Below are 10126 nucleotides of genomic sequence, written 5' to 3'. Positions count from 1 at the left end.
CCGTAGCTTTAGGGTTTGCTCTTGACCAAGACCCTGGGCCAGGCTGCACTGCAAATGGAGTTTGCAAGGCTGTTTAACTGGGCTAAACCAGTCACAGTGCTGACGTGGTGGAACAGACCAAGTCGAACCTGCTCCGTGTGCATTACAGAGTGGAGCTCACCCGCCTGTGTCCCTGTTTTAACCCGCTTGCCTGGAACTCCCACGGCCACTGTGCATTTCACGAGCCTCCTTTGGCTGTCCTCCCACACTCCAGCTGCACGGTCGGTGAACAACAGCTCCAAAATTCCTAAAATACCAGAGAGCTGTGAAAATGGCACTACATTCACGGTCATCACTGGAGCTGCAGCGGCACCCAAGGAGCTCCTGCTATACAGTGGGACCACACCATAACCAGGCATCACACAAACCAAGCCCAAATGATGGTGGCCACGCTGAAAAACACTGGAGTCCATCTTACCCTACACTCTTTGCCAGGTCCAGGCTAGTTTAAGTATTCTGGAAACCCCTAAAGTAAGCACACAGCTCCCACGGTGTCGGGTCCATGTGTCTGTTTTCCTCAGCAAGTCTCATCCCAGTCCTTCCAACCACATATAAGATCACTGGGGACATGTAGAGGGCTTTGCTACCTTCTGGGGAGGGAAAGGGGAAGCTTCAGCTGTGTGCATGATAAACGAGTCCCAGCGTTATGCTGCCTGCTCCCTTGTCTCAGCCAGGAGGTTCTTCTCCATTCAGCCTGGCACACGCACAAGCCTTAAAGTATTGGTGGGAGATCTGTTTCCAGGGCTGTGCAATGGAAACCCCAAGTTCACAAATAAACCACAATCTCCTTAACAAAAAAAAAAAAAAAAAAAAGTTAAAATGTAGAATCATTAAATCCCAGAGAAAATTAACATGATAGAAGGCTGTTTCCTCAATTGCTCAGAGTTGTTTCATGAAGCCCAAAACTTTGAGTAGCAGAAGAAAGCTTAAATTTGAAAGACAGTGGTTGACAGAGTTACTGCAGGTTGGCCCTCAAAAACCAGCTGCCCTGCATAGCTAGTCCTTCTTTGCTTCCCCAGGCAAGACAAGGGGGCTGAAGGATGCTCATCCCATCACATCTTTGTCTGCAGCTCCCATAACAACAGACTGCAGAAGTTTTATTGCGTGGACACACCACCATCCTGAGAGAAGAGCACAGTACACCAAAGACTGCTACCACTTGATCTTGTCTACGCCTAAAGGCTGCCTAAGGAAGGAGTTTCCCCAATGGTCAGATTCCCTCAGATCTTGGGTTCTCCATCCTGCTTCTGGCAGGGCAGCATGCCCTTGACAAAATGCACCCTGGAAGATCCCAACAGCTAACATCCTCCAGACAGAAGCAAGACATGAATGAGCCTGGAGGAATCTCTAGATCTACCCATGAAGAAACAGCCAGAAGAAAACTGGCATTTTACTGCCCAGGCTGTAACGGTGTTATGGAGAAGGTAAATTCACATCCCAGTAGACCTTTATGAAGGCATTGATGAGACAAGGTTCTGGCACAAAAAAAGGACTGCCGTCTCCAGGACTATCCACCCAGCAGCATTTCTAAGCCCAGAAGTTCTCCAAGGCCATAAAGTTGTCACGCCCTGGATGAAACATGCCCTATGACTAGCAATTTGGCAACCTCTGTTTTTCCAGCTTTAAGCCTCAAAAAACACACAACAAAAATAAGAAGACAAACCCAAACAACCCAAACCATTCCCAAAAGCAATTATCACTATTAGTTTCAGAACAATTCACATTTAAGATCAAACAAAATCAGCAGTTACTCCTACTGTAATATCTGAACAAGTCCAAGCCTCCCAGAAAAATCAGCAGCAATGGTGTGTGCCGTATGATTGTATGGAAAAAACAAGCACTTTTCCCCCTCTTTTTTTTAAATGTCAAGAAAAACAAGCAAATAAAAATGTGATCAGGACTTCCCACTGGCAGCAAGACCTCCTCAAGCCATAAGAGGCACATCAGGATATTCCCCATTTTAAGCACTACTTCTGTAATAGCTTCTTGAACTCCCACAAATTTTATGAGCACACAGTAAAAACCTCTGTGCTCTAACTCAGATGGAGCAGCTGGACCTTGTTCATTCAGAATCCATTTTCAAGATACTAAGGCTATCTCTGCTGCAGATCTCACCACCACCACTGGTGGCCTGTTGCCCATGGTGCACATCTCCCTAGTTCTGGAAAACTGACTGTCCTTTCCATGGGTGATGACAGTCAGGAAGGGTTGAGACACACAGACAGATCAACCAACACTTGTGCTATGTCTAGTACAGGGAGAAAAGGCCATGAATCCCAACATGGTACAGTAGAAGGGACCTCTGGAGATCATCTAGTCCAAGCTCCCTGCTAAAGTGGAATCATGTAGAGGAGAGTGCCCATGATCAACTCCAGGCACGTTTGGAATCTCTCCAGAGAAGGAGACTCTACAATCTCTCTGGGCAGCCAATTCCAGGGCTCCAGCATCCTCACAACAAAGAAGTTTTTCTTCATGTTCAGGTGGAAAATCCTGGGTTCCAGCTTGTGCCTGTTGCCCCTTGTTCTGTTGCTGGGCACTCCTGACAAGAGTCTGACCCCATCATCTTGATCCCTGCCCTTAGATATTGATAAACACTGATCAGATCCCCTCTCAGTCTCCCTTCTCCAGGCTGAACAGCCCCAGGGCTCTCAGCCTTTCCTCAACAGAGCGATGCTCCAGACCCCCCAGCACATCCACAGCCTCCACTGGACTCTCTCCAGTAGTTTTCCTTGTCCCTCTTGAACTAGGGAGCCCAGAACTGGACACAAGACTCCAGGTGTGGCCTTCCAAGGGCAGAGTAGATGGGGAGAAGAACCTCCCTGAACCTGCTGACCACACTCTTCTTCATGCACCCCAGGACACCATTGGCCCTCCAGGGCATGAAGGCATATTGCTGGCTCATGGTTGATTTGTTGTCCACCAGGACTCCCAGGTCCTTCTCTGTGGACCTACTTACCAGCAAATCAACCCCTAACCTGTACTGGAGCAGGGGGTTATTCCTGCCCAGGTGCAGGACCTTCATAGGGTGAGAAGAGTGGACCACCTTAACATAGCTCCACTTAGCTGACCAAGAGCATAACTTAGAAGTTTAGAAGTCCACATGGCCCTTAGACTAAGGCAGTGCCTAGATTTTTTTTGGTGTATTTTTTGAAAGCAGGTTGGTGAACACAGCGCTATTATTTGAGTTTGAGTTGATCAGCATTATTCTTGGCCTGGTGTCAGGTTCAAATCACATTTTTTGAGTGGATCAGTTTGGAATGTTTGCACAGTCAAGACAAAGCAGGAGCTACAAGAAGATGTGCTAAGAGGAAGGTCTGGGAAGAGCAGAGGTGAACTGGCTAGCAAGGAGTACAATCCCTACTTGTCTTTCTCCAACATCTCATCATCTTCATGGCTCTCTGCTGGGCATGTTCACACTTGTTAACTTCTTTCTTCATCAAGGGAGATCAAAGCCAGATGTGGAATTGCAGATGTGATCAAAAAACTGCACAGCAAAAGGGGAATAACCTGTCCCTTTGGTCTCCTGGCTCACTTCCATTCATGCTGCTCAGGACAGAGTTGACCATTGCTGCCAGGGCATACCACTGGCTCACATTCAGATTGTTGTTCATCAGAGGTCCACAGGATTCCTGGGACCTTTTCAGCAAAGCTGCTTCCCAGCCTGCATTGCTGATAAGGATTCTTCTTTCCCAGGTGTAGGAACTGATGAAGTTCAAGAGGTTCCCTGAAGGCAGCTCTCAACTCAAAGCCAACACACTCTGCCTACAACTAGTAACTGTGAGAGAAGACTCAAACAGTGGGTTTCTTTCAGAAAAGACAGGTTATGTTGGTGATGTTTGCAGTACAAAGGAGGCAAATTCACATTCAAGAACTGATTAACAATGTCTAGAATTTAATTGAAGGAAAAAATTGTCCTGCAAGACTGACAACCTGAATCCTGCAACAACCAGGAAAGGCTGACAGAGTGGCAAGTGAAAAAATTTAAATTCCTGCCACTCTTTTCAGAATATAAAGTTTAATATATCAAAGTGGAACAGACCTCCAGATGGACACTTCTATTCAGGAACATGGCAGCTTTTTCCACTCAGATTTAAACCTATTTCCAATAAATAGCAGTTCAATTTTAGAAAAGTTTGGCTGAGAATGTTCACATAGGGGCTTATGTCGGCACAACTATAACCACTTCAGTATTTACTTTGGCTTTAACCAGTAGTCTTACCATGGACACAAGCCCTCGTTGTCCATGCTCAGCAAAGTACCCCCTCCCAAAAAAAGCTCAAGACCCACGAATAGTGGAAAAGTAAGTGTAACATTAAGCACCTACCATTCTAATTAAGAAACATGTGAGTAGCAGCATTTGAGGAAAACTGCTCCTTTCACAAGCTGCTTGTATTTTTAGTCTGATCATGTGTCCTCAAACTATTTTTGCAAGAGGGAGTTAATTTAGGCTTTGATGGCTATCCCTCTTCTCCTCCCCAAAAGAGGAAATAAAAATCACCCTTTTTCACTTCTTCACACCCCAGCGTGGTCTCCCAAGCTATTTACAGTTTATCTACCTCAGGCACTGGGTCAGAGGAGACAATTTTCACCTTCACCATCTGCAGAAGAAAATTACTACAGGACAAACCCAACACTGTGTGCCTCTGGCTTGTCTGAGGCTGGGTCACACTGTAACACATGTTGTGGGAAACTCCATGGCCAGGGCCCTGCAGTAATTTTCCTACTGAATTTAGCACTTCCCAACTTTTCCCTTTGGTAACCAGGGAGGGAGAGAGGGCTTCAAACAAGGCTAAGTACTTCACGTTCAAGAAGCGGGTACTGCAAAGCAGAGTCAGGGCTGGAGGCAGCTAGCTTTCAAAAATGAAAGCTAGAAGGATGATCTTTTCCCTTTCTGTCAGTGTTTTGAAGACTGTAGGGCTCGAGGAAGGTGTTGGGTTCTCCCTTACTGCTACAAGAGCCAAACTCAGACACCCATGTTCCAGTGGGTCCTTCCCATCACCCTGCCAAGCACATACCACCAATGCCAATGGTCAGGATGCTGCTGATGGTTGGGGTTGCACTGAGAATGGCTCACACGAAGAGCACATCCACGGCTTTCCAGAGCTCCTGCTGCTTTTGCACACTGCAGGACTGAGCTGGGCATGGAATCAAATCCCAGCAAAACCTGGAGATATCCATTTTAGCTGTCTCCCTTGGTTCCTCTCTGCCTGCAGCTAGGTATTCAATTTGCCCTCAAGGCTTGCTATGGGATGTAGTCCAATACTGAGTTCCATTGAAACAAGAGCCATAGCTTGGTCACATGCCTTAAACCCACAGGGTCTTGTGCAAACCAAAGCCCAAAGTCAACGGAAAGCCTGTTAGCAGATCACTCTTAACAACTATAGCATAGAAGCTGATGACAATAGCACCGGTAGCTCACCTTGGCCACCTTCCACGGAACAGAGAAGCAATAAATTGTTCCAAGAGAGGTTACATCTCACCAGTGATGGACAAAGCATACTTCTGTGTGCTGTGTTCTACAGCTGTGACAGCAGAGGTGCCCAAATACTCAGGCTGGACCTTGAACCCTCCATGCCCTCTCATATTTCAAGTAGTGAGACAGAAAGGGACAGATGTCACTTGCAGAGCACTTTATTCGAGATGACACAGACTCATGGGAAATACAGCAGTTCAGCTCCAACTCTCTTACTGTTTGTAAAAGTTCAGCAAGGACACTTAACCTGCCACCTTCCAATTTATTAAGAAATGGTGAATTCTAGAGTTACTCCTAAGGAAGTTACCTCCCACAAGCATAAACTCTCATCAGGAATCAGGCTAGTCTGGGATCTCTGGAGACACCATGGAGACAGAAAAGTGCTGTCACTACAAGGTTCAGTCTTTGGGTCAGCAGAGCTGTGTCCCCAACTCTTGCTGTAAGGGCTACAGCCAAAGTTGGCCCCACCAGATTCTTCAAGAGGGGAAAGCTAAGCCCTCAGAGCAGGACTAGGCACATTCGTGGCAACCTTCTGCCCCAAGCTAGCAGCAGCAGGGCACCACAGAGGGAGTTCCCCTGATGCTCTGGGGAAACACCATGGATTTCAAACCTCAAAGCCATGGTACTTCATTCAGTACTAGCCATTACTAACAAGTTGCTACAGCAGCCCAATGCTTTTTTATCACAGCACCAGTGACATGTGATGAACAGACCACAGGATGTGAATTTTAACAGCTTAAGTTGAACTAAAGAGAAAGCAAAACTAGGGAAGGTAGCAAGCGACTTCTAGCTTTGTAAGGCTTGCTAGAGGCCTCCAAATTGTTTGGCTCCAGCAGCAAAAGCCTGTGGATTTCAGTCACTTTGGGCAGCTCAAAGAGCTCCTTGGTCTGAGTGGAGAACTGAGCTCAGTGTCACACAAGCTCCTTGACTGATGACTGTGCTTATTTCTGAGTGTGAATTCAGCCCTGTAAAACATAACAAAAAATAAAATCCAGCAACAGAGTCCTAGTATGAGTCAAATGCAAATTTGGATTTAGATTTCCCAAAACAAGTGGTAAATAAAGTAACAGACGAGTCATTTCTCCCTGCCTTTTTGTTTGAATGCTGCCAGACTTAGAAAACCAATTCAAAACATAAACCCCATCAAACTGCCAGTTTCCACTGTGAACCAGTGATGAATTACCTTGCCTAGGAAACAGCAGCTGGGAGAGGCTGGAAGAGAAGGTATGGATCCTAAAGGGGAGGAAAAAAAAAATTAAAAATAAGACAGAGGCCAAGCACTTCTGCAACCCAGCAAGATATAGACTTGCCAAGGCAGCAGAGAACTAACAGAAAGCAGCTGCACCATGACAATGGCCTGAAACAAAGCTCTCATAGCTATGGCTCTATCACCTTCCCCCTGAGGTCCGCAGCACACTACTCACCCCAAAGCAGCTGGCTTTTACTGCCTCTAGCTCAGCCTGAAGCACCAAAGAGCTCTTCAGCACCCAGTTGGGCAGTATGTCCAGATTTCCTAAATTCTAATGGGTATTTTTTCATCTGTGAAAACATTCTTCTTTACCAGAGGAGCAAGTGGCGTTGTTACTATCAACTACTTCATGGTCTCCTCAGGATCTTCTCAAAAAATGCAGTAAACCAAGCAAGGCTCACCATCTCTCTTCAAGCATGCCCCCACCAACAGGCTGGTGTGGCTCTTGTTCACCCAGCACCGAGAAGACTCAGTTAATAAACAATTTTCTTTTAATTAGAAACACTTTGTTGCTTTGCAGATATTTGTGCTGCTCCCTGGACTTCCAGGACTACCTTGTGTCGATTGATCCAAGACTTGACACCTCAATTCCCAGAGATATCAATGGGATCAGAGGATAATACACCATGAGATGCCACCACGCTAGCTCACAACATTGCAGTACAGAGATTGTGAACAGATTTAAACCTTCCTTACCACCAATTATTTTAGCACAGTTATGCTCATAAACTTCATTAATAAGGCCTGAACATTCAGGTCCAAGTTCAATGAACTGTTTAAGCACTTAAACAAGTTGCTAAAATCTTCATGTATGCGTAAGACTTTTGGGCTTCATATGGACTTGGCATTTGTTCTAGGGTTTTCCTTAATTAAGGACAGATTTTTGGAAGCACTTTCTTTTGTTTTTTAATTATTTTAACTCGGTCTCAGTTATAGGTGGTCTGAGCCCAGATCAGTGGCCGGGAGTTATGTGGGAGTGTGGAGCCAGTAACGAGAGGACTGACACTCTCCAGGCTGGGCAGCTGTACAAGAACAGGACCTCACACTACAGGAATGCAACAAATATGTCTCTTCTCTAATTCTTTCCCCGTGCCCTTCATCAGCTTGTGGATAATGGATTTTGCTGGCAGCAGCAGCAATTTTAAAACCTTCAATGATCTTCCAAGTCTGAGAATGATTCACAGATGTACGCAGCGTGTACATACATTCCTATGCACCAAGATCTTCCCTCTTTCCATACCTCAAGAAATTACAGACTCTCTTGTCTCTCACTCTCCAACGTCCTCAGACTGTCTCTGAAATACAATGCCATGGCAGGTATGTGCTTATGCCCATTAGGCACAGCCACAACAGGGGAATCAGCACCTCCCCAGAAAAGCCATCAGGCTAAGGCTGCTTCATGCCGATAGGCAGAAATCCATGTTTAACAGCTTCTCTGGCATCCATGCAAGGGGGAGTCTTGCCCTTTCAATCCCAAGTCCTCTCTGCATCTTGCTCTAGTTCTCCCCATGGTCACCCTGCTGCAGACACAGCTTTAAAAGAAACAAGAAACCATCTGCATCTGGCCTTGTGAATACTTCCAAGCAGACTGGGCTTCAAGGGAACAACTCCCTTAAGGAAAGTCCAGGAAATCTCATACATGCAGGCTCAGCCTCTGAAATCAATTTGCTCAAACAAGGAATTAATTGCAAGAGTTCAGCAATTTCTGAAGGGGTAGCTTGTTCCCACCAATGCTAACTGAGACACCAGCTAATGCAGCTGTCCAAGATTAATGAAAGTGTGTAAGCTACTGAGAATGAACACTGGTGTTTAGAAATATTCTTGGCTCTGGCAAGAACGATCAGATAGGTTTTAGAGGCCAGAATCTGCTGAAATTTAGGTGCTTGGTACCACTGATTTTTCAATGGGCACATTGAATATGGGCCTTTATCACATCACCAAGGGTCCCCCAAAACAAAAACATCTGAAGAGCTGTCAGTCTCTCTACAAATGCCCCCACAGTCTGCCTCGCCTCCAGTGAGAACATGCAGATCATGGACCACTAGATGTCCAATACTGGAGGGAAAGGCAGACCCAAGTCATTCCACTCAGTGCCTTACTGTTTTAATTTAGGGTTTTTTTTATAGTTTTTTTTCCCTCTCTTTTCCCCCAAAATCTATACTCATACCCTACAAGTATTAGTAAGTACACAGTCCCTGCTCCCAACCACACACCACCCAGTGAGGGCTTTCATCCACAGGTATATCTTAAATCCTTTACAATTTTACATATACAACACTGAGATTTTCAGAATGTAAAAGCAAGTTTTGCAGCATGCTGGGAAAGAGAATGTAATGCCTTTCTACATCTTTACCATCCCCACCTTTCCCTGAACCTCATCTCCTTTCTGAGCTTGCATTAAAGGTCAAATGTTTGCTACTATTACTGCAAACCAAGATCTCTCTTTTGTTGACATAACTGTAGTACTGCTATGGACCAACAGATTTCTCTCCCTTTGAAAAAGGCAAAGAATAATGGAATACTTAATTCAGGATTACAGCAACCTGGAGAGAACATGATTAGCTGAATATAACCAAGTTGTGTGGTTGAGACAGGTATTCTTCATTCTTCCAAAATGTTTATGAATGTACCTTTCCAGACAAGACATATAATGATTTGGGTTGGAAGGAACCTTAATGATCATCTAGTTCCAACCCCCTGTCCTGGGCAGGGACACCTCCCACTGGACCAGGTTGCACAAGGCCAAATCTAATTTGGTCTTGAACACCTCCAGTGCTGGAGCATCCACAACTACCCTGGGCAACCTGTTCCAGTGTTTCACCACCCTCAGAGTGAAGGAATTCTTCCTTTTATATACTCTTCATTTAAAAGATGAAATATGACTTTCTTTCCATTGTGAATGGATTTTCATTCTAATCATATCTTACAAGACTTAATCAGTCACTTTAACACACAAACACTTTTTATTTTAATCCAAATACTGCGTAATTAAATAGATACAAATAAAAGTTATTTTTCCTCACCTGTCCAGTGCAAGCTGACAGAAACAACATAAGAAAATAGGAAATTGAAACAGTATTATAAGTCATGTCAGTAATTAGGAGGAGTTCAAGCAGCAACAAGAAACACACCAAGCTAATTCTGGAGCAAAGGAAAAGTCACATTTTTACCAGTCAAGAATGTGCTCTGTGATGTGGAAGCGGCCAGGATATTTTGTGTGACACTAGATTGAGTTTTACACAATAATTGACCTTTTCATGTAAAAACTTTGCCGACATGCAACACTAGAGACATTCTTCCCAGAGGATTTCAGCCAGCTTTTCTTTGAGGCCACAGGAAATATAAAATAGGAACACAATGATTTG

This window comes from Merops nubicus, unplaced genomic scaffold (assembly GCF_000691845.1).
Source record: "Merops nubicus isolate BGI_N331 unplaced genomic scaffold, ASM69184v1 scaffold3661, whole genome shotgun sequence".
Lineage (NCBI taxonomy): Eukaryota > Metazoa > Chordata > Aves > Coraciiformes > Meropidae > Merops > Merops nubicus.
This window is presented reverse-complemented; position numbering follows the sequence as displayed.